Source organism: Macaca nemestrina, chromosome 4 (genome assembly GCF_043159975.1).
Source record: "Macaca nemestrina isolate mMacNem1 chromosome 4, mMacNem.hap1, whole genome shotgun sequence".
Lineage (NCBI taxonomy): Eukaryota > Metazoa > Chordata > Mammalia > Primates > Cercopithecidae > Macaca > Macaca nemestrina.
Genome location: NC_092128.1, coordinates 159,168,043 through 159,191,990, shown reverse-complemented (window position 1 = coordinate 159,191,990; position 23,948 = coordinate 159,168,043). Strand labels below are relative to the sequence as shown.

At 35.5% G+C, this 23,948-nt stretch overlaps 1 protein-coding gene across 27 annotated transcripts in view; it reads right to left on the bottom strand.

Moving 5' to 3' along the window:
- LOC105483467 (uncharacterized) overlaps positions 1-23,948 on the bottom strand; it is a 573,731-nt gene that overhangs the window by 167,889 nt on the left and 381,894 nt on the right. Inside the window, exon 4 of one of the 27 annotated variants that reach the window (XM_071095499.1) lies at positions 1-23,948. This exon is cut by the window's left edge and continues 7,604 nt beyond it. The exons of the other annotated variants lie outside the window; for them this stretch is intronic. The gene's annotated coding sequence lies outside the window, so the exon portion shown is untranslated. 27 annotated transcript variants of the gene reach the window in all.

Genomic DNA, 23,948 nt, shown 5'->3' with positions numbered 1-23,948 from the left:
TTAACAAACAGGTAAAAGATCTCTATAATGAAAACTATAAACTGGTGAAAGAAATTGAAGAAGACACCAAAAAAATGAAAAAAAAATTCCATGTTCATGGATTGGAAAATCAATATTGCTAAAATGTTCATTCTACCCAAAGCAATCTACAGATTCAGTATAGTCCCTACCAAAATTCCCATGACATTCTTCACAGAAATAGAAAAAGATCAATCCTCATATTAATAGAAATAGAAAATAGAAAACAGAAATAGAAATAGAAAAAAATCAATCCTCATATTAATATGGAACCACAAAAGACCGAGAATAGCCAAAGCTATCCTAAGCAAAAATAATAAAGCTGGAGGAATCAAAGTATCTGACCTCAAATTACACTACAGAGTTATAGTAACAAAAGCAGCATGGTACTGGCATAAAAACAGGCACATAGAATAGTGGAATAGAATAGAAAACTCAGGAACAAATCCACACACCTACAATGAACTCAACCTTTTTCCACCCTCCACCCCACAAAGGTGCCAAGAACATACACTGGGAAAAAACAGTCTCTTCAATAAATGGTGCTGTGAAAACTGGATATCCATATGCAAAAGAATAAAACTAGACCCCTGTCTCTCTCTAATCAAATCAAATCAAAATGGATTGAAGACTTAAGTCTAAGACCTCAAATCGTGAAACTACTACAAGAAAACATTGGTGTAAACTCTACAACGTTGGTTTAGGCAAAGACTTCTTGAGTAATACCCCACAGGCACGGGCAACCAAAGCAAACATGGACAAACGGGATCACATCAAGTTTAAAAGCTTCTGCCCAGCAAGGGATACAATCAACAAAGTGAAGAGACAATCCACACAGAATGGGAGAAAATATTTTCAAACTACCCATGTGATAAGGAATTAATAACTGGAATACAAAAGGAATTCACACAACTCTAGAAAATAATAATAATAATCCAGTCAAAAGATGGGCAAGCTTCGAAGAGACATTTCTCAAAAGAAGACATACAAATGGCAAGGTGGCATATGAAAAGGTGCTCAACATTATTCATCATCAGAGAAATGCAAATCAAAACTACAATGAGGTATCATCTCACCTCAGTTAAAATGTCTTATATCCAAAAGACAGGCAATAGCAAATGCTTGTGAGGATGTGGACAAAGGGCAATCCTTGTACTCTGTTGGTGGGAATGTAAATTAGTACAACCACTATGGAGTACAGTTTGGAGTTTCCTCAAAAAACTAAAAATTGAGCTACTGCGTGATCCAGCAATCTCACTGTTGGGTATATACCTAAAGAAAGGAAATAAGAATAGTGAAGAGATATCTGCACACCTATGTTTGTTGCAGTACTATTTACAATAGCTAAGATTTGGAAAAACACATAATTGTCCATCAACAGATGAATGGATAAAGAAAAGGTGGTACATATACACAATGGAATACTATTCAGCTATAAAAAAGAACGATATCCTGTCACTTGCAACAACATGGATGGTACTGGAGATCATTCAGTAAAATCAGCCAGGCACAGAAAGACAAACATCACATGTTCTTGGTTATTTTTGGGATCTAAAAATCAAAAAGATTGAAGTCATGGACAGAGAGAGCAGAAGGATAGTTACCAGAGGCTGGGAAGTGGTAGTGGGGGATTGTGGGTGGAGGTGGGGATGGTTAACTGGCAAAAAAAAAAAAATTAAAAAAAAAATAGAAAGAACGAATAAGAGCTACTATTTGATCACACAACATGGTGACTATATTGAAGAATAACATTTTAAAATAAGAGTGTAATTGGATTGTTTGCAGCTCAGTGAAGGTGATGGAAACTTCATTCTTCATGATGTGCTTATTTCACACTGCATGCTTGTATCAAAACGTCTCATGTACCGCATAAATATATACACCTACTCTGTACCCAGAAAAAAATCCACATAAAATAAAACTCCATTCCTTGATGGAGGGAGATACCAATGAATTAGATGACAGCATTCTGATTTTAAGCTGCTTACAAATCAGTGAGAGAAAGCGGGAACAAAAATTAAGTAAAAAAGCACACGAGCTACAGAGCTGGCAAAATCAGTCAATAACATTACTAGCTGGATATGAAAGAACCACCCAGTAGTCCTTCACATAAAATCTGCTTGCTAGGCAGACTTCAGACAAAGAAAATGTACCATTTGCTCTTAAAAATACGCTTCCTCATTCTAAATTGATCTGTAAAATTATAAGCAATAATGGAATTATTCTTTTCTCTCTGGCTCCATTTCATATTTTAAAAAATATATAAACATTTGTGACTATGAAGTAATAAAATATAATTTTTGTAACAATTAACAAACTGTTTCTAGTAAATGCTTTCAGAAGATACATAATAACCCTTGGCCAAGTCTGTTTTGCTGTTAACAGATAGTAACCTCCAGGTTTTCAGGGAGTACAATACCAGAATCAACACTACATAAGCATAGATTGAACCGCTGTACTACCACCACCTGGAACTCTCAGAGGCTGGGAACTGAGCAAACAGCAACACAATAGCTGTGGGAATGTTTGCTTGTGCTATAATCTCAGAAACAGCTTGTGTGTACCACATTGGAAGCTCACGGTATCAGTAAGATGCATCTTTCCTTGTTGGACAAACTCAATGATTAATTCATGTTTCCCTTGCAGAATGTCAGAGGATGAATGTGGTAAGCTTACAAGTCATATCAGATATAAAAAAGAGATTAGATTTAAAACTGTTTTTAAAATGTAGGCTTTAAATGATTTGAGAGTTCAAGCCAGGGTACCCAGCTAAAGCAGCCAGTAGTTATAAGAAGAAAAAGCATTATTTAATAATAAGGTGTATTCACTGGATCTTATGACTTGGGCTTTTCAATTCTGCCTAAATCATTAAAAAAGAATGCTGAGACAAACATTTTTTGTACCAAAGTTTAAGTAACTTGATCCAACCATATTTAAGAAGAATAAAGTCGCAAAATGAATTACAAAGAAATGTGTTTTTTGAAATAGCAGTAATTGGTAAAGTACAAAGTGTGTCTACATTTTTCTATAAACAGTCATATGAACATAGTTCAGCATTCTTATTTTATAGGTATATAAATTTATACACACACACACTACTGTAGGTGGACACAATTATGCTTTGCAAAAGCAAATATGCTTAAACACTGAAATTTCTTCTTCTAATTCATCATCTCAAGTTAAGAATACTTGAGGACATAAAACACATAATGGATTAGAAGAATATTTTTCTTAACTTCAGGTGAGATTTTTGGCTTTTTCACTATCTCCAAAATAAAGATCATGGTAAATAAACACACCTGCAAGTTTCAAAGTGACACACGTGGTGTAAGTGACTACCAATTTAAGACAAGATTACCATAATGTGGAAGGCAAGATTGTGCAGACAGTTGAAGGACGAAGAGATAAGCTAAGTCACTAGTTTGTTATATAAATTAATTAGAAACTCTCTTCCTGTTCTCTGCTCCCTTTCTCTTTCACTGAAGAGAGAATTGTTTATGAAGATGCAACCAGAAGCATCTGCAAAACAATGTCCTATTTAAAAAATTAATAATCTCCTATTTTAGAACATCAAGGTTTGAACAATCAAAAGAATTTAAAATATCGTGCAACTGTATTCTATCTTTCATTCCCAAAGGCTTTAGTTTTCTCATCAGGATAAGAGGTCACAAGAAGTTGATATTCTACAAGGAAAGCAAGTTGCTCACAGTTGACAAATAGGGACAAAATAGACCTTAGCATTTGTACAAAAGTGCATAGGAACAAATAAACAATATTACAATGTCTATACCTTGTACCTTTGACACAAAACAAACATACTTTTTATAATGAATACATGGGAAATTATACTTAACATGTTTATGAAAACAAAATTTTTATAGTATTATTCATAGGTTAATTGAGTTAAAAACTTTTTGATTGTCTAGATAAGTCCTCTTATTCTACAGATGCATAAAGGAATTAAGATGCGCACTATAACATTTATGAGTAAAGCCTAATTTTATTATCACATCACATGCTTCCTTTTGATTTTCCACAAAGCTTAGTATTGTCACTTTAAAAATGAGGATTACTGAAATGCTCCAATTTTTCAGTTTTGAGATTCACCTCCCAGCTCTTCCTCATGATTCAAATCAAGTAATGCCTACTAGCAATATATTTTAAAATTCAAAACATACATTCTTCTTTTTAATTAACACAGAAGAATAAGCACCAGGTTAAAAAATAAAGCTTAATTTAAAAATATAAATTTTCCCACATTAATTATTAACAATGCATATGAACCAATTGTGAATTTTTGTTCATAGGAAAAAAATATATATTTTTTTCCTCTTAGCCTTTTGTGCCCTCTACTTTCTCTTTAATATTCTACAATTTGAATAACCCAATTCTACACTTTGAGTCCAAGTCCAGGATAGGATTAGAGTTCATATTAGTCTCTTAGCTTTGGTCTCTCTGATATCTATATCAGGAAGTTGCGATTTAGTTAATAACACACAGTTGCTGCTCATGAAAGGGTAAAAGACTCAAAGCTTTTATAGTATTATAACTGTCTTCAACTTCCTAACAATCATAAGACGGTCTAAGTCATTATAAGGCCATTTCTGACCTTTCAGAAGCTGCAGCTTTTTGGCATGGTGATAGAATGGTTTGAGATGAGAATGGTTCCAACAGTAACTTCATGTCCAAGGAATGCGATAAGGCCTTTTCCCCACAAAGGCTCTATTGGAGAGAATGATAGGACTGGTTTTCTGCCAAAAGACCTGCTGTACAGATTGATCTCAAGTGATCATTTTTTTTCCAAGTGACAGTTGGAACATGCCCATTAGGATGGTTCTAGAAGTGTTCTTAAGCAACTTGCAGAGGCCCAGCTGAGGTCTTGTCAGCTGATCTGAGAATAGCAGTGACAGCGTCCCAAGGACAGATTGTCAGATTGTCATGTTCAATACCTTTCTAGAATAAAAATCTCCATTTAAGTAAAATGTGCTGTATTTTTGAATCACAATTTTAAAATCACAGCTTTAGTATAGTTTTTAGCTATGTTTACTTTATACATTACAAATTAAGTTTAACATTACTTGTTGAAAAACATGCATACACATATCCTATTTAAATGCACTTTCTTTTGACTGCAATTAATGGAATGCATGATATTTCATTTCTAAAAAACATCCTAAATTATATCACGGAAAACACAAAATAATTAATATTTTTTAGTAAGAGAAGGCTACATACAAAACAAGAAACTCTTGCTTTACAGAGGTTATCTACTACTAAAAGTAATAAATTGATAAATAAACATGTACCATCAATGGTGGTGAAGTGCCATGAAAAGAAATAATACAGGCAAATGTGGAAGTGAGGGGTGGGGATCACATTTTTAGAAAAACTAGGAAGATTAGGAAGGAAAAGAACAAGAGATCACAATGCTTCCTAAAGGCTATCAATTATCCTCTTGCTTCTGCTATTTTGGACATTTGGACCTGAGATTCTCCTTTATGCCACCATCTGATCTTCCTGTGAAATGGATAACAACATACACTTTGCAAATTTTTTAACACATGTTTAATTGCAAAATATCTGATGGGGGAGCACGATGCCTCACAGCTGTAATCTCAGCACTTTGGAAGGCCAACAGTGGGAAGATTGTTTGAGCCCAGGAGTTTGAGATGAGTTTGGGCAGCAAAGTGAGATCCCATCTCTATTTAAAATATTAAATTAAATGTCTCATCAAATACTATAGGTAAATATCTTAAAAAAACCCCACAGTGATGGGGAATATGGGACTGGTTCGTGGGTATAGAAATATAGTTAGAATGAATAAGATCTAGTAGTTGATAGTACAATTGTGTGATTACAGTTAACACAGATTTATTGTACATTTAAAAATAACTAAAGGAGTATAATTGGAATGTTTGTAACACAAACAAATGATAAATTCTTGAGGTGATGGATACCTCATTTACCCTAATGTGATCATTATGTCTTGTAAGCCTATATCAAAGTATCTCATGTACCCCACAAATATGTACAGCTACTATATAGTCATAAAATTAAGAATAGAAAATTTAAAAAGTAAAATAAACAGTGATCAAAGGGAAGGGACTGAAATAGTTTCATAGCATAATAAGCTTCATTCAGTTTTGGACACTTAGGACACTTACATATACTAGTTAAAACTTGTATTATTTCCATTTTATAGATAAGGAAACAGATACTTAAGAAAATTAAGTAACTTCCTAACATGACAAACATTGTAAAGGAGAACAACAGAGTTTTGACCTGGGTCCCCGTCACTCTCAGGCCCAGCCGCCCATCTCCGCCATTTTGAAATAGAAAAGTGAGGCAAAGCCTCTCCGATGAGACACTCAATCCTGTTTTTCCCTTGGGGTTGACGCTTTGTAATAACAAATAAAAGAATTGCAAATCAAGTTCATGCATTTTCTAAAATTAGCATTCTCACTCTTTATCTCCCATAAGCTCACTTTACTCTTCCTTTACAATATAAGAAACCACTTTACACACACAAAAATCAAACAAACCAACTTAATCAACTTTAATTTGAGAACACATAAAGTTATACTCGATATAATTCTACCAGTGTTAGACTTGATATAATTCAAATTGGTACAATTCTGCTAATGTTTTTACATTTGCATAAAGATATATATAATTTGTTGTTTCTATCACCCATGATTATCTTAAAAGCAAACATCTACATTATTGTGTAAATACATAATTTTAAAATATAAATACTAATATTTACAACTAAAAAGAAATTTAGCAAATGTAAAATGAAAGATAAACTCAAAGCAATATTGAGCTCTAAATTGACTCCTAAATTTATATATTATCCCTTGAAAACTAAACATTTCTTTTAAATTTTAAAAACAATTTTGTCTTTATTTGGCACTCCAGATTTGTTGTAAAAACATTTAATTACTTGGCTATGAAAACAAAGCTTTATCTGCCTACAGTTATCAAATTGGTAATTAAGAAAAGCATAAATATTTACTGGCTTTTCTCCTCTTCTTCAGAATTCATTGATAGATATTACGGTCTGCGCACTAACATCTTTTTTCATTATATGATAAACTGAATGTTAGAAGAGCCATGTATTAAGATAACTGCTTTTGTTTTACAATAAATATAAGGAGCAATTATACTTACATAAAATTTTAGTTGCTACCAACTTAAGTCCAATAAATCACTTGAGACAGTGGAGTAACCTGGTGGTCCCATTTTCTACGCCACTAAAGAGAAAGAGTCCATAATCAAATTTGACTATGACCCACATTCTCTCCATGGCAAATGATGGACTTCATTTGTCTCTAAAGATAGATCAATTAAGTTTTGCGGAAAATGACAAAACTCCAGGAGAATGAAGTCAAATCAATGGGAAATATTGGAGGGAACTGCTCAAAAGAAAATACTAAGCCAATCTTCTAAACTGGATGGCATTAACTATGCTCACGTTTCCTCATTGAGAATGGATCTTTATCCTTCCTCCAAGTCCTCAATGACAACTAATCACTTAGAACATGTTTCTTGTACAGAAGACACAGACTACCTGCAAAATATTAAAAGTATCCCTATCACTAATACTGGAATTTTAAATCCTCTTTTTGGTAAGTGCTGAGAATTCCGGTTCTCAAATGACACTCTGAAGGAGTGTGTTTTTTGGCTCAGCTTCAGCAGTGAACATGCACTTCATATGGCTCTTCTGTCCTTGGCCCAGGCCTTCTTGACCTTAAAATATTAGAAGCCTTAAACTTGGAAAAGAATCACATAAACATTGCAGATACAATAGGAAACAGATAAAACAATATAAGAAACCACTTTACACACACACACAAAAGATTTTTCTCACAATGAATGAACAAATGAGTTATCAAAATTCTCAGTCATCAGAATCAAGATAGTTGCCCAATCTCTGTCAAAGGTGATAATTATATGGGTTGTTGAAGGTGCAAAGCAACTTATAAGGAGATCTCAAAATATTTAGCTCGTAAGTTCATCCATACATGACAGCAAAAACTTCACCCACCTTTGCACTTCAAGTTCTCTGAGTGTAAAGGCCTGTTTTTTTACAAATATATCTCCACATACTTGGAACAGAACCTGACAAATGGTAGCTGCAAGCTTAAAATTTCTTGAATGAATGGAAAATTTTAAATTATTCAATGCAAAACCAATCATATCACTTTTACCCCTGCAAAAAAACCATTCAACATCTTCCCATTGCTCCTAGAAAAAAGACTCAACGTCTTAACAAGCTACAAGGACCTGCGGGCTTACTGCCTACACACTTCCTTAGTTTCCTCTCACATGGAACTCCTACTGTCAATGCCAAACTGGATTCTCTCAGGACCTAACAGACACCAACTTCCCTCTATCTACCGCAATACTATCCATCCTAATAGGCGGCTGAGGGGGACTCAACCAAATGCAACTACAAAAAATCCTAGCCTACTCCTCAATCGCTCACAAAGGCTGAATGTGGCCCCAACTGGTCATGAATATATACATTATAAAATTACTTTTTAAATGCTTCAAAATATAAAGGTACAGAAGAGTCAAAAATAATAAAAATCAGTCTCTAAGTATAAAATCTGGAATTAATAGGTATTACCATTTTGCCATGCTCGCTTTCATTATCTTTTTCTCTATCTCTTAAAAAAACTACTAAAAGAACCTAGCTCACTATTTACTCTCTCACTTCATTCAGGTATCTTCTCAGAAAGGACTTCCCTTAACAGTCAATCTAAAATGACATCACTCCTAACCTTTCATCATCTTATTCTGCTTTACTATTTTTTAATAGTTTATTGCTGTCTGTGTTACATATTTGCTAAATGGTAAAATGTTTATCTGTCTGACTTTCCAGAATGTAAGCTGCAAGCTGAATAAATGTCTTAGTATAACCAAAGTTTCACCCAATGCATTCCCTTTCCCCTCTATCCCACCCAAATACCAATGACAGTCTGAAGTCAGCATATATGCTTTATGTATGTAGCTTTTACCTTTCCTAAGAAAGCATGTATCCATAATAAAGTTACTGCACAGCTCTCTTCCCTTTTGTTCCCTGTTTATTATTCCTGGCATGTGTAAAGTGCTCAGGAAACACTAGTGGATGAGGGAATTAAGCTGTAACATGTAAGAAATGATTCCTGTCTCTTCCCTCTCACATGAAGATACATACTTAATAAGAACAGGAATCAGTCAAACCCATGGCCAGATATTTTTTCTCCATTTTCCTACAGATGAAACTTCTTTGTCTGGCTAACTTGAAACAAGGATAACAAGGTACTATTTCTATTTGCCACATGATTACTTTTCTGCATAATTTTAAAATTACACTTCTGGGGAGCTTTCCATTCATCTCCATGAGTAGACCAGTTCACACAATATTTCATATTTTAAGGCCAAAAAATTTATTTCAACACCTTCTAAATCTAGTAGTCACCAAATTATATTCAGCCACCTAACAGAAGACTACTTTGTGCTATCTACTGATGTTTCAGGGAACCAAGTACAAATATTTCAAATTGCTGTCTCATGATTCTCAAAAAATTTCATGAAAAATATGGGATCCTGTTCATATAAGTTCCTGCTCAAAATCTCATACTATTGGATCACATTACAGAGCATTTGTATTGTGACTACTGAGCCCTTTTTCTTTTGGCTTCTCTCTTCTTACATTTCTTTCAAACAATGTGTACTCGCACATACACATATACACACACACACCTTGACTGATAAGTGGGACTCGGACAATATGGAAGTCCTTTTGTCAGCATATAATTATTTCTGTTTAGGTTTACAAAAACCAAATGAGTAAAATTCAAGAAAACTGAGAAAAAACGTGTAGATCCTAAGGACTCTAAAATATATTGATATATAAGAATAAATGTTAACAGCAAATTTCTCCAGGAAACATAGAGTTGTTTTGTTTCTTTCTTCCTTTTCTTTTGGGAATGGTGCCGTGCTCTGTCACACAAGCACCCGGGCTGGAGTGCAGTGGTGCAACTGTGGCTAACTGTAACCTCAACCTCCCGGGTTCAAGCAATCCTCCCACCTCAGCCTCCCAAGTAGCTGGGACTACAAGCACATGGCACCATGCTTGGCTAATTTTTTTGTATTCTTTTGTAGATATGGGTTTTCACCGTGTTGCCCAGGCTGGTCTTGAACTCCTGGGTTCAAGTGATCTACCACCTCGGCCTCCCAAAATGCTGAGATTTAAGGCATGAGCCACCATGCCTGACCCATACAGAGATATTATACCTACTTTTAAATCTGCGAATCATGTCTTTGGTTTATGACTAAGAAGACCAGAAAAGTAGTATGAACTACAGTATAAACAATTTTGCAACACTTTTATTAGATATGTCTCAACCATACAAAACCAAAGCATGTCTCTGGGGTGAATCAATAGTATATACAGTGAATATGTATTTTTTAAACATTGGGAAGGAAAATAAATATAAAATATATATACTTTAGTATATAATGTATAGTAAGAATCCATGACAAAAGAAAACAGAATTTAGGTGTTTGGGAACAATTTCCCAAAAAAAAAGCTTGTTTTCTCTACAGTCTTTAACTATTATTATTTTTTAAGATACATACTTTTCATCAGAAGATGTATTTGGTATTTCTGTGCTTTACACAGGAGTTTAAACCTTAAATTCCCTCAGCAACCTAGCAATGTAAATTAATTATGTGGATTAGGGGTAGACTGGATTGCCTGAGAGTGCATGATGGAAGTTTGTGAACTGTGCTTTAGGAAAAGACAAATAAATACCTCTCCTAAATAAATCTGATATTTTACATGTGCAGCAATATTTTCAAAGTTAATTGATTCATCTTTTACGGTGCTTGCTGATGTGCCAGTTACTATATAAGTTGTTCGAAAGTTGCTAGACTAATAAAATTGTGTTTCTCGGTGTCTATCAGTAGTTTAGACAAACACGTAAGTGGAAAAATAACTAAGTATTGATACACTAAGAACAATAACAGACATTGATAGAGATATTCATAGATTATTACAGGAATATGGATTAGAGTCATAATCTTTGGCTGGACTCAAGAAAAGGGTGAGAACTAGGCTGACTCTTATCAACACAAGTAAAAATTAATTGGAATTGGGATTGGCAAAAAGGTAGGAGTATAGGGAGAAAGCCTCCAAACGAAGGGAGCAATCTAAGTAAAAGCCCAGAAAGAAGAAACAGCATGGTGTAAGAAAGAAACTGCTATCACCAAAGCGTTTCATAGAATATGAGGCAGGGAGTGGCTGGAGACAAAGCTGGAGAATCTGACCAAGGTCAGATCAGGGATGACACAGTGCTGCACTATGGGGTTTATCCTAATCAAGATGGCAAATGCATTTACTCTTATGTGCCAAATCTTACATGATGTGATTGGGTGACTTCTGTTTTGAGAATTCCTCAGAATCTTTCTAAATAAATATTAAAACAACAAAATAGAATATTTTAATTAATTAGTAATATTTTTCATAGATACAAAACTGGGGAGTCATGACACTAATGCTACATGTGCTATTTTTGCCATACAGCGATGGTGGACTTTCAGTGTATGTTTGAATTACTATGTCAAGGTTTTTCTTTACTATAGATGGAAGAAAAGGCAAGAGTTGGAATGGAGAAAAAAATAAGAGGCCTTCGTAGTAGCGCAGAAGGGAGATGATGAGAGTTCTAAACAAGGCAGTGGAAATACACAGGGAGAGGAGGTGAAATTTCAAGAAATATTTCGGAAGCTATATTGGAAAAAGTCAGATATGGGTGATGAGGCTTAAGGAAGAGTCATAGATGACTCCTGAATATCAGCTTGGTAAATTGGCTCATTCTGAAGTCATCACCTAGGAGAGACAGCATAAGAATAACCATAAACTTGGAGAAGAAAATGCTGAGGTATGGCTTTGAGATTTAAGATATACTAGTAGAGCTACCTAGAGGAAATGGCCATGTGGCTTAGGTACGAAGTCATTTTGTTGGAGACAAAATTGGGAGAAATAGCAGTATACAAGCAAGAGTTGAAATTATGGAATTAATTTGCTCACCTAAAACCTGTATTTAGAATGAAGGGATGAAGAATCCAAGAATGATAAAAATACATTGTTTATAGGAGAAAGCAGCCCCTGAAGAAGACAGAGAGGAGCAATGATGAAAGATTAGAAGGAAAAGAGTGGAGAGACTCACAGAAGCTATGGGAATTTCAAACAGGGTGGTAGAGTGAGTCAAACACATTGAAGAAGTCTAACAAAGTAAAGACTACATATACCCCTTGGTTTCACAATTAAAGCTTTTCAGGTGAACATAAGATACAGAAGTAGTTTCAACAGCATCTTACATACATACATACACACACACACACTATATATATATTAGAATATATTCTAATATAGCATCTATATAAGCTGGAAGAAAAACATTTTTCTCATGTTTATGGAATAAATAAAAAAAGGCTATGGTCTATTCCTTGTATGAATAAAATATTAATTTGAAAATAGTTTATTTCTATTCCATTTTAAATATGCAGCCAATACATCACATGTTAATGAAAAAAATATTTATGAGCTTCAAGGTACCTATAGTCAAGTGGGTTAGACACCAGATATGAAGGTGCTGTATGCCTATGATTATTATGTGTTTATTATTTATTTATTTATAACTATTGTTATTTATTTTAATATTATTGCCTTTGGAAAATACTCTCTAAATTACTTCTCAAAGAAGCATACAGGGTATGTTAATACGTTTTACTTAAACAACAATCTTTCAAAGTATTTTGAGTTAGAAGTTGGAAATATTTTATGTCATAAAAATTATCTTTGAAATATTTAAACATGGGCAAGAAATTTTGGGTTTTAATTTTTTTTAAGGTCTGAATCATAGGTAAAAATATGAAGACGGGCAGGCCAAGCTAAGTCAATCTACATCCAAAACTCATAGGGAAGCAGGTCACTTTTCTAAAGAATGGGGTCTCTGGACATTTTGTCCAACGGTGAATCCTTCAAATATTAGTGGGCCTTATAGCACAACTGTGAGAAGAAAGCCCTGGTTTGTTGTTACTGATCCAGAAAATACATGAGCATGACCTCTAAGTCCTGTAAAAATGCACATGGCACAGCCCTACCCCAGGCCTACAGAAGCAGAAGTATCCAGGAGCAGGTCCAGGGCACATGCATTTCACAAAGGCTCTCTAGGCAGCTCTGATGTGCAAATGTAGGTGAAAATCAGTGTCCTGCATAGGAGCAAGAATTGCTTACCCAGAGAATCACAGTCCCAATTCTTAATTTAATCTAAAAAATGTCTTGATGTAGATAAAATTATTCCTTCAGTTTCTTCATCCATCAGAAGAATGAAACTTTTCTTCATCTGGACTAGAAGAGCTACAAGTTGGGCAATAGATTGGTATGAATTTCCCACTTTTCTAGTAGGGAACTGAAAGAGATCCTAGGAGCACTTCTGCAAGGTTTCAGCTACTGTTTCTAAAATTTCCGTTTGTAACCTTCCAGGTTTACCTGTTAAGCAAAAGTCAAATGGGTGGTTGTATTAGTCCATTTTCATGCTGCTGATAAAGACATACCCAAGACTGGGCAATTTACAAAGGAAAGAGGTTTAATGGAGAATTCATAGCTCCACATGACTGGGAAGCCTCACACTCATGGTGGAAGGGCAAAGAGCAAGTCATATCTTACATGGATGGTGGCAGGCAAAGAGAAGTTGTGCAGGAAAACTACTGTTTGAAAGCCATCAGATCTCATGAGACCCAGTCATTATCACAAGAACAGCATTGGAAAGACCTGCCTCCATGATTCAATCATCTCCCACCAGGTCCCTCCCACAACACATGGGAATTATGGGAGCTACAAAATAAGATTTGGTTGGGAACACAGAACCAAACCATATCATTCTGCCCCTGGCCCTTCCCAAATCTCATATCTTCACATTTCAAAACCAATCATGCCTTCCAAACAGTCTCCCAAAGTCTCTATTCATTTCAGCATTAACTGAAAAGTCCACAGTCCAAAGTCTCATCTGAAACAAGGCAAGTGCCTTCCACCTATGAGCCGATAAAATGAAAAGGAAGTTAGTTACCTCCTAGATACAATGGGGGTATAGGTTTTGGGTAAATACAGCTGTTCCAAATGGGAGAAACTGGCCAAAATAAAGGGGTTACGGGTCCCATGTGAGTCCAAAATCTAGCATGGTAGTCAAATCTTAAAGCTCCAAAATGATCTCCCTTGACTCGATGACTCACATCCAAGTCACACTGATGCAAGAGGTAAGTTCCCATAGTCTTGGAGAGCTCTGCCCCTGTGGCTTTGCAGAGTACAGCCTCTCTCCTGGCTGCTTTCACAAGCTGGCGTTGAGTGTCTGTGGTTTTTCCAGGCACACGGTGCAAGCTGTCAGTGGATCTACCATTCTGGGATCTGGAGGATGGTGGCCTTCTTCTCACAGCTCCACAGGGCAGTGCTCCAGTAGGGACTCTGTGTGGGGGCTCCAACCCCACATTTCCCTTCCTCACTGCCCTAGCAGAGGTTCTCCATGAGGGCCCTGCCCTTGCAGCAAACTTCCCGGGCATCCAGGCATTTCCATACATCTTCTGAAATCAAGGTGGAAGTTTCCAAACCTCAACTCTTGACTTCTGTGCACTTGCAGGCTCAACACCACATGGAAGCTGCCAAGGCTTGGGGCTTCCACCATCTGAAGCAACAGCCTGAGCTGTACCTTAGCCCATTTTAGCTACATTGGCCCTTTGGCTGGAGTGGCTAGGATGCAGGGCACCAAGTCCCTAGGCTGCACATAGCATGGGGACCCTGGGCCAGACCCACGAAACCACTTTTTCCTCCTAGGCCTCTAGGCCTGTGATGGGAGGGGCTGCCATGAAGACCTCTGACATGCCTTGGAGATACTTTCCTCATTGTCTTGGGGATTAACATTTGGATCTTCGTTACTTATGCAAATTTCTGCAGCTAACTTGAATTTCTCCTCAAAAACATGGAATTTTCTTTTCCATCGCATTGTCAGGTTTCAAATTTTCCAGTTTTATGCTCTCCTTCCCTTACAAAACTGATTGCCTTTAATAGCACTCTAATCACCTCTTGAATCCTTTGCTGCTTAGAAATTTCTTCCGCCAGATACCCTAAATCATCTCTCTCAAGTTCAAAGTTCCATAAATCTCTAGGGCAGGGGCAAAATGTTGCCAGTCTCTTTGCTACAACATAACAAGAGTCACCTTTGTTCCAGTTCCCAACAAGTTCGTCAGCTCAATCTGAGACCACTTCAGCCTGGATTTCACTGACCATATTATTACTGGTATTTTGGTCAAAACTGTTCAACAGGTCTCTAGGAGTTCCAAACTTTCCCACATTTTCCTGCCTTCTTCTCATCTCTCCAAACTCTTCCAACCTTTGCCTGTTACTTAGTTCCAAAGTTGCATCCACATTTTCTGGTATCTTTTCAGTAACGCCCCACTCTACTGGTACCAATTTACTGTATTAGTCCATTTTCATGCTGATGATAAAGACATACATGAGACTGGGCAATTTACAAAAGAAAGAGGTTTAATGGAGAACTCACAGCTCCACGTCACTGGGGAAGCCTCACAATCATGGTGGATGGCAAGTCACATCTTATGTGGATGGTGGCAAGCAAAGAGAGAGCTTGTGCAGGCAAACACCCATTTTTAAAGCCATCAGATGTCATGAAACCCACTGACTATCACAAGAAAAGCACAGGAAAGACCCACCCCCATGATTCAATCATCTCCTACTGAGTCCTTCCCACAACATGTGGGAATTATGGGAGTTACAAGATGGGATTTGGGTGGGAACACAGAGCCAAACAATATCAGTGGTACACCAAGATAAAACAAAACAAATAGCATGTTTTTAAAAGGTGGACTTAAAATAATTGAATTTAGTCAATATTACACAAGCTATTTAGAAACATATTACAATTGCATGACCTATATAAAAAAATGCAGTAATATAATTTCAATAATAAGAATATTGAATATTACATGAATTGTTTCATTTAAAATGGCCAAAAGACTAAAATAGTTTATTAATTATGCCCGTCTCAGTCACACCCTTTTTTTTCGAATGATAAAATGGAACTTAAGGTGGGTCTAGATGAACACACAGCTACGTGTCCCCTCTTCCCTTCTTTCACTTCCTCACTTACTCTCCCTGTGTAATTCCCTGAAATGTAGTCGGGTACACTTGTCCTCATGGGAGAATACATTGACAAAATGTGTGTGTGTGTGTGTGTGTGTGTGTGTCTGTGCAGCAGAACATATTTTCCTTCCTGGTGAAGGGGAAGTTATATTTCCAGTAATCACAGAAAGGGTGCACTGCTTATAATACAATTATTTAAAGAGCTAGAGATACAAATAGAGGAGAGAGATTCTAATATATTGGTGTTTTGCTGATCCATAATATGCTTTAAGATTTTTCACAAATGTAATCACTATCATCATTATTTTTACCATGTTTAACCCACATAGCATTTAATACTTTCCCTGTCAGTAAAGGAGAATGAAACATAATGTAGGCATCATTGAGAAATGTCAAGACAGGGAACTGTGAGCACTTTAACAGGGAGACATGGCCTAGTCTATGGAGTCAGAGCACATTACCTGAGGAAGTAATCTTTCACTTTTTGGTTGACTATAAAGGGCAGGAAGAGAAGGTTGGACAGCTTCTTGAAAATATTCATCCTATTTCTGCTGTAGCACCTCACCCACCCCACAAATACTCCCACAAGAACTCCTGTTCTAAGGAATCCAACCCCTCCCAGATTCATCTGCTCTTAAATACAAATTTGTCTAAGCTGTTAAATCATCCTTTCTTGGTGTTTTTCATTTAAGCTGCATTCTGAGAACTTGGGAAACAGAAGTCAACAAAGACAAAAAGTATGAATTTTGGACTTCTTTGATGGAAAAAAGAAAAGGACTGGATTTACTTAAACATATATAATGTATTCTCCATTAAGAACAGAATAAAAAGGAACTATATGAAATTTTAATTTTAAAAGGAAGAATTTAGGTTTTACCTATAAAATGATGGAGACTTGCAAATAGGATTGTAAATATCTATAAGTCTATTCTCATTTATTCTAAGACCCAAAGAATTACCCTGACTACATACATGGATATGTTTTGGCTTTGTCTATGAGAACCAGGAAGTAAATGAGTTAGGAAATGACTAATTACAAGCAACCCAAATCATTTTCAAATCAGAGGTGAATAGCATTTCAAATTACCACCTAGATCCAAGTAGCCTATGAAGAAACAAATGAATCATTCTGTAGGTTAGATGGTGTATTAGTCCGTGCTCATACTGGTGTAAAGAACTACCTGAGACTAGGTAAGTTATAAAGAAAAGAGGTTCAATTGGCTCAGCATTCCATAGGCTGTACAGGAAGCCTGTCTGGGGAGGCCTCAGGAAACTTACAATCGTGGAGGAAGGCGAAGGAGAAGCTGGCACATCCTATGTGGCTGAAGCAGGAGGAAGAGACAGAGTAAATGGGGAAGTGCCACACACTTTTAAACGAGCAGCCACTATGGGGATGCTGCTGAACCATTAGAAACCACCCCCATGATGCAATCACCTCCCAGCAGAGCCCTCCTCCAGCACTGAGGATCACAATTAAATATAAGACTTAGGTGGGGATGAAAACTCAAGCCACATCAGATGGTGTCCTGTTACCTAAATTTTGGAGATAATCAAAATTTCATTTGAAGGCTGAGTATGCAGAGCATGGACACTGACAATGGAATGACAATTTGATCAAAATTAACTTTTTTCAGTCAATATATGTTTGTTTAGCTAATCATATTCCTGCTATATGGCACTTTATTGTGAAATCAATGGTACGTTTTAAATATGAAAATTGTTTTTTATCTTAAGGCATTTGTTCTTCAACCAGTTCGATTGACTCAGGTTTTAGAAAAGGTTTGGAATCCAGAGCCCAATAAAACACTAAAACTCACCAATTACCTTCTAATCATTAATTTGTGTTATTTTCTCATTATTTTGTCCACAATTAAATTTTTCCTAGTGATTAATTTTGTAATTATTTTTAATTTCCTTTCACTTCTCTTCTAGCCATAGCGTGAGAGAATGTTCTTCCTTAGGCAATCAGTGTGAATCTTTGCAATAACTAGAGGCTGGGAAAGAAGTTCTAATCTATCTTAATTTTCCAGACCAATATTTCTCAACCAGATCATTTTTATTATATTTTCTATATGGTACCTAAAAAATAGGAAGATTTAAGGGTCATTGGGTTAACATTTTATTCAAGTACTAGACTTAAGATTTTTTTACTATCTTGATATTTACTAATATTCATTTTCATTGAAATATAGGCATTCAATTCTATGACTGATTTTTAGGATTACTAATGAATATTTGCTCTTCATTCTTACATGATATAAATTTGGTAATTTTATTTCACGTAAATCAATATCCCCTTTAAAAGTGGTTCCGGCAGATTTGGTTTGGCTTTGTCCCCACCCAAATTTCATCTGAAATTGTAACTCCCACAATTCCCACGTGTTATGGAAGTAACCGGGAGGTGATTGAATTATGGGGTGGTTCTTTCCTGTGCTGTTCTCGTGATAGTGAATGAGTCTCATGAGATCTGATGGTTTTTAGAAACAGGAGTTTTCCTGTACAAGCTCTCTCTTTGCCTGCTACCATCCATATAAGACTTGACTTGCTCCTCCTTGCCTTCTGCCATGATTGTGAGGCCTCCCCAGCCATGTGGAACTGTAAGTCTATTAGACTTCATTCTTTTGTAAATTGTCAGTATCAGGTATGTCTTTACCAGCAGCATGAAAATGGACTTATATACAGTCCTCCCACCAGAAATGCCTATATAAAATTAAATGCTTCTAACTTAAGATCAACCTATAAGAGCACTTGTGTCTTCTGAAGGGAAGGATTTTCTTGCTGTAATAGCAAAATTTACTGCAATTTCCCTATTGCTCCAGTTTTATCTTCTTTTTACTAAGTGATAATAGTTCAATTTTTTTTTCATTTACTTTCATTGCTTTTCAACTTCCATCTGCTCAGAATGTACCTGAGGGCAAATTCATCTTGAGACTTTTCTCCCATTAGAAAGCAGTGCTGGTGCTACCTAGTTAACAAAATCAGAGGGTTCGCACAAATTCCAGGTCTTTGAATTTCCAAAGAACTTGTACACTTTATCACTCATTTAGTATTTATGTATGTAAGACCTTAAATTGGTTAACTTTTCAAAGATTTAATCTTATTTCTCAACATAAAATACAAGCCATGAAGGTTGGAAACCTTTTTACATTTCCTTTCATCTTAACAACACTCAACACTAATGGATATAGTTAGTGCTCTGTAAATATTTGTTAAGAAGATTAGTTAATTTGACCATGAACTGATTTAACCAAAATGAGCTTAAACTATCCCTACTTAAGATCAGCATCAGAATTAATATGATCAAAGCATTGCATTGTTTGCTACCAACGAGGTTCAATTTCATTCAAATTATTTAAACAAACCTAATAAATTCCAAACAGATTGGAATACAAATCTAAAGCTCAATTCCAAATACATTGGAATCCAAATCAGTTTTTGCCAAAACATACTATTTTAGGACATGAGAGACAGTGTAAGATGGAAAACGAAAGAGTCTGGAACTCTCATGACATCAAGTTCTCCTGAATGGGTTTGGCAGCATCAATGGCAGGATGGAATTTCATCCTGGGCAATTCTATTCAAGGAAGAGGTCCCCACTAAAATTCCTTAGAAACCTTTGCAAAAATTATGGGGAAAAAAACAATGTTTGGTTTTCTTCTCACCCTAAATTCAAACAAAATACTCCTGTTTTTTGGGTTCTCTTTTCTTATTTGGAAAGGGAAATTAGAGAGAAAAAATACTAATGGAAAAAAATGCTTTGAAGTCAGGAAAAAAAAAAGTATTATTGTATTAATCTTTTAAGTTCTCATGTTTCCTCAAATTGTCTATATATGTGCAAGCATGTATACAGATACACATTATATTGATTTGAGATATACATGTCTCAAAGACATACATATTTGAATGTATATATGTATTTGTATATACTTGAATGCATATGTATATATACATTCAAATGTATACACACAAATGTATACATACAAACACACATACACATTCATTTAATAAACATTGCCAAAATCTTACTTTGAATTCTGCATGGGTTACAGGATAGAAAAGTGGAATTTGTGAATCTACTCAAGAGCATTTGAACATCACAAAAATTTGCCATTTTATTGATGAATTCATATATAATATTTCAGTCTCCATATCTCCTTGAAAGGTTGAAATAAAAAACAGATCTCATGAGAGTGTATAATCCCCAAATCTTGTCTTTATCACTTGCTTAATACATGTATACTTTCTTATTATATATTGATCAAATTATTTTAAGAATCAGTTTGCACTCAAACACTAAGAAGCAAACTAGAGATAAATATATGGCAAAAAAAAAAAAAAGCCTTCTTGAAGTTGACTGGCTTATATAAGCCAGTCAAATGCAAATATCTTGTTTGTATATAGAGATATGGATATGTAAATACATAGATACACTTCTTGTTTTATGAAGAATTATATATATATACAGGTTATATAATTACTACACATTGAATTCGCTACTACTAACATTTTTATATCCTGAAAAAAAATGAAAATGAAAGTATTGCAAAATGGACCTCCTAAGAAGAGTCTTCAGTGGTTTTTAGGTTCAAGTGCTTGCTTTAGAAACGAAGAAACTGAGGTCCAGACCGTTTAACTGACTTTCATTTGAAACCTGAAGTATAAGTCTATTTTTACATTCCATTTCTAATAACTAAGAAGTCCGTTTGGCAATTCTTTAAATCGCAGTGTTATTTACGGCATCCATTTCATTCAAAGTGATGTCCTTCATCTGCCTGGCAACTCATTTTCCAGAGTCATAAGGTTTTACCAGTGCTAACCCCTGTCTGCAGTTTTTGCTTTGTTCCTGTGCCCATTCTTCAAAGGCTTGCTCAAATGCTACTCCTTCTTAATGATGTCTTCTTTGGTCCTCCCTGCTGGAAGCGATCTTTACCTCTTCTGATCCACTAGAGCAATTATCACATTCTGCCTTGTAATTCTACATGGCTTAGTAGAAGTGAATGGATGAGCTCTGAAGTTAAGCAGACAGGAGTTCAAATTTTGGTTTTGCTCCTCAGAAGCAAATAAAATTTGGACATGTCTGTCAGCTTCTCTGAGCCATAGTTAAGTATAATTGTATTATCTTACCTATATTTGTTTTTGTCCTTGCTTTAATATGGTAACAAAACATATTAACTGGATAGCTTAGTTTTAAATAAATGTCATACATTTAAAAAACATTTACTATCTTCAACATACTGAACACTGAACTAGACTTTCCTAACACTTGAAAGTCACGTGGTCATTTCTATAACTGTATTTCCTATACCCCCAATCAGAACATTCACATGTTAAAAACAGGGACTACAGATACTATCATATAGTATGTATCATATAGTATCATGGTGCTATGGCGTGTATTTACAAAGTAGGTGAAAACCTAAATGAATGAAAAATTAAACTGATTATTATTGTTATTGGAAGGTGGGTTGGCAAGTTGTCAGATAAAGTGTTGTAAATTGTTTAATAGCTCATGCTACACAAGAATAAACCATTTTTATTACAAATGTTAATCTATCTAAAAATGAGAAATAGACTTATTCCTGAGATGTAATGAAAGTATATCTTTTCACCAAGAAATATACATTTGAGTCGTTAATATATTGCATATGAAATTTTATTAAGTGACATTAAGCTTTATTAAAGTTTCTACATGAATTGTCACAATATAAATATATCTGAGTTCTCTGCAAAACATTGTGCAATCAAATGGAGAAACATCATTTCTACTGTTAGATATATCTATGATTTATTCTTCTCATATCATCAATCATAATTCCTTCAATACCCAAAGCCATCTAGTAGCTATAGATAAATGACAAATGTCTGACACAGCTTGGCACAATGCTTTGCATACTTAAATGCTTCAACGCTCAAACCCTACAATTGCAAAGCAGTACAGTCAATATAAGCAGATTCATCTTTATGATGGGTTTTATTTTCTAAAAGGGTTAAATCTCAAAGAACCCTTTGTTTTGTGACAAGTGTTATGTGAGGACCCTCAAAACCCTGATTTATCATTGCTCCTTTTTTTTTTTTCAGTGTCTTTCCTGGCGTTATTTTTTAAGTACTTGCGATCCACGTTGGATTAAAAAAAAAAAAAGACATTTGAGGTCGAGAGCTGTGGAGGTTGAGGGTGGGAGGGAGAAGGCTATTTTGAATCTTGTGACAGTGAGGTTTCGTTCACTAAGGAGCTCTCTGTGGGTTTCTGGCATTGTAAGTGTTTTGTCTGCTTGCAAGCGAGCAGCTGATGGATGGGGAAAATGTTCATTGATTTGTAGTGCCTGCACTGCAGCCAACCAGCACTAGAATGAGGAGGCACCATCATGAATCTCTCAACTATGCATATTTATATGCAGCTGCTGTACTTCTAAACCTCTAGTGAATACAAAGTACTTGTGTGGCCACCAGTTCACACAATGCCTTCCTGCCGCATGCTCTGATTTAACTACTGTATGAAAGAATAGACTTGGGGGGCTCGGTGGCTTATAGAAAGGAGAGGTAAGCACGGAGAGAGAAAAGATCTTTGCACAATTCCTTTTTCTTGGATAGTCAAGAGAATGAAATGAATGTGGGAACAAGTAGGGAACATTCTAATAAATGCTTTCCGTGCTTGAATTTCAAGTTCTGAAATTGATTAATGGAAACTCAATCCTTTTAAAGATGGTGTTTTCAGTGAGCAAGGCTTTGGGACTACATGATAATGATGTGGTTAAAATATGCTGGCACCATTGAAATCATCCCAGCACTGAGCAGTGTGTATGAGAAAGCTCCTCCCCTGGGTGAACCACATCTTCAGTATAGAGAAATAGATGAGATGCTACATTCGGGTGAAGGGAGAAATAAAGAATCTTTAATAGTGTTGGAAAGAAAAATTAAGTAAAGTGCAGAATATGAGATTGTTAAAAAAAAACAGATGAAAGAGAACTCCTTTTAGAGTGGAAATGGGGCAGGAGGGGAAGTTTGGAAGCATAAAAGCTATAGGGCGAGGTTTGAGAGCTGAAAGCTGAGAAGAAATAAAGGGGTCCTGTGAGCAGGAAAATGAAATTAAAGGAATAAAAGAAACAAGGCAAAAGAATGATCAATGTGAAAATTCTTTCTTTCATATAACATAATCTTTACTTGAAATATAAAGATATATATTTAGAATTACAGATCCTAAATAGTTCTATAAAAATGACTCAATTTTATTAGATTACAAAGTTTAAAGCACAATAAATTTCTAAGGTTGGAGATTTTTAGACTTGATTAGTAGAGTTCATTTTCCCAGCACTTAGAGAGAAAAAATTAAAGAGAGGAGAGGGGAATGGGGGGAAATGTATGGGAAATTGAAAATAATATAGAACTAATGCCTACTAGGATATTATTCTCATTCATAAAGTCCTGAAGGCCAAATTCAGGCAAATGCTGTGGACAATAATAATCCCACAGGGTATCGGAGAGAAGCTCATTTTATTATAAGATTAGGCTCAGCTCCAAAATAAGCTACATCAAAGAAACATGAAATAAAAAGTCAAATTCAATACCTGGGTACGGTTTGATTTCATTATCAAAAAGAAGTTTTATGCTTTTCCATGTAGAGTTAAAACACTAATTGAGACCAAACTGCAGTTGCTCTTTTGACCAGAATATAAAATGGCCTTCGCCCACATAATTCTCTCAGAGTCTTCTAGGCATATCTCCCAAGGAT